The 2,433-nt window shown below is 40.0% G+C and overlaps 1 pseudogene; it reads left to right on the forward strand.

Annotated features, from left to right (window-relative positions):
- Positions 1 to 248: 248 nt before the first annotated feature.
- On the forward strand, positions 249 to 2,311 carry LOC124887425 (annotated as a pseudogene).
- The last annotated feature ends 122 nt before the right edge of the window (positions 2,312 to 2,433 follow it).

Genomic DNA, 2,433 nt, shown 5'->3' on the forward strand with positions numbered 1-2,433 from the left:
CACCATACAAAACACAACTTTTTTTACACCTCTCGGACCCCACTTGGATCCCATCCATATGTACCTATCACAACAATTTGTAGTACTGAAACCAAAGAAATAATGTCCTCCCCTAGCTAAAGGACTTAGACAAGCCCCATTCCCCGCACCACCACTACCACTAGTGAAGTCTTCATCTGCTTCAATTCACGCCTTTCTTCATCTTCCATGAAACTCTCCAAATCCATTCTTAGCCCTAGCCATGCTCGTCATGAGCCGCCTCTCTCTCTCCCCCCTTCCCTTAGCCAACGGCAGCATTAAAGGTGGCCAATCCCCCGCTACGTTTCCTACCACCACGGGTAGGCTTTGATAACCCTGAACCTTCTTCTCCTAAGGTCACTTGTATTGGTCAAGTGAAAATGAAAACCAAGAAGAAAGTTAGCCAAACACGTAGTCTGTCTAACAGAAGCGTCGATAATGTAAATTTCAGGAAACTAGAACAAGCTGCACCTGAAGAAAGGGGATTAGTTATTCAGAACAATCAGAAGAGTTCTTCTGGTGTGCAGTTTCAATCACAAGATCAATGTGCCGCGGTGACAGCCGTGGCACATAGAAATCAGAGGTGGGTACACTTGCCATTGATAATATACGAAGCTTTGAGGGAGTTTAGTTGTTTGTTTCCATGTGGTTCTTCGTGTTTCTCAACAAATGAGAAAGAAAAAGAACCAAAAGCTAACGGATCAGGAGAAGTTGATAATAATGTCGTCGCTAGATGGCTAGTTGCATTGCAAGATGGGGAAGCGGAGAAAATGGAGGAAATGCAAAGTACAATGAGAAGTTCAAGAAGGCATGTGTTTGAAGGAATTGAATTCAAAGACTATGAGAATGTTGAATTGTAGGAAGAATCAGTGACAGAAGAGAAAGGCAGAGTTAGCATTTGCATTCCGCCTAAGAATGCTTTGCTTTTGATGAGATGTCGATCTGATCCTATGAAAATGGCTGATATCACTAATAGATTCTGGGAATCACCTACTCGAAAAGAAACTGATGAAGAAGTCGAAAAAGAAGATAAGAAAGACATTGGAGTAAATGTGGGTGTGGAAGAACTAGTAGATACACAAAAGTTCGAATGCAAAGTACTAGAGGAAGCTAGTGTTTCTGTAGATTGTATTGAAAATGAAGAGAATCTGGAAGCAGTTAAAGCCATGGAAACGGAAATAGAAAGTAGTACCGATGAGGAGAAGTTCAAGTTCGGTGAATTAACGACAGAAACAGAGCAAGAAGATGAAGAAAAGAGTGAGATAAAGGCACTTGTAGCAGTAGAAGTAAACTCAATTGAACAAGTACCCGATAGTCGAGTCCGTGAGCCGGAGAAAGAAGAAGAAGACAGCAGCATTAAGAGCTATTCATCTTTTTCAGAAAACTCCAACGGAGAATATATCGAAAGAGAAAACGAAGGAATTGTAGCTGGAGATGATGGTACATTAGAAGTAGTAGAAAAAGATAACGATGAGAAATTCAAATCAATGATAGAAAAGTTAATCGAAGAAGCACTCTTATTGGAAAACATAGACGGAGAAGTTGTACAAGAAGCGAAATCTGAAGCAGTAATTTCAGAGCCGGAAAAGAAAGAAATCAAGAACGAATATATGACAGATGTTGAGCATCCTACGGAATCGACTAAACAGCAAAACGAATCAATTCTGCCAGATTGCTTGCTACTAATGATGTACGAACCCAAACTAGCAATGGAAGTTTCCAAAGAAAAATGGGTTTGCAGCAGTAACACCGAGAAGAAAAAGGAAATTTTCCTCTCAGAAGAATCTAACAAGAGCCAGCACCTCCCACCTCAACCGCCTCGGTCATCGTGTTCTTTTCCAGACACAATGTCCATGGCGACGATGATAGAGCCGAAGCTAGGAACCTCAGTGGCTTATGAGCCGTTTGTGTTGACGAGGTGCAAGTCGGAGCCGATGAGGATGGCGGCTACGGCTACAACGGCGGCTAAGCTTGTGCCGGAGAGTTGTTTCTGGAAGAATAGAAAGATTGAGCCACATAGACGAGCTACATTTGGATTCCGGGCCGCTGGAGTCGGGTTTTGAGCTGACCGGAATTGTTTATTCTGTAATCTGTTGTACTTGTGCACTGCTCAGGTTGTACATTTTCATTAAACCCTTTAGCATGAATGGAAATTTTAGTTGTAGAAGAATTAAGTAATCCTTTTTCAGTTTTAAAATTTTGAATATTTCATGATTTAATTCAAGATTATCCATGATCTTCTTTGTTAAAAAGAAATTGTTTCTTGTAATTTTATCAGTTCCAACAAATTATTCTACGTTCATATCATTAGTGTATATACCTAGAGCTAATTTGTGTTAACTTAAAATCAGTTTGGATCATTTTGATTTAAAATCAAGTGTTTATAAATAATTTTTTATTTTACGCAAACATTAT

This window comes from Capsicum annuum, chromosome 9 (assembly GCF_002878395.1).
Source record: "Capsicum annuum cultivar UCD-10X-F1 chromosome 9, UCD10Xv1.1, whole genome shotgun sequence".
Lineage (NCBI taxonomy): Eukaryota > Viridiplantae > Streptophyta > Magnoliopsida > Solanales > Solanaceae > Capsicum > Capsicum annuum.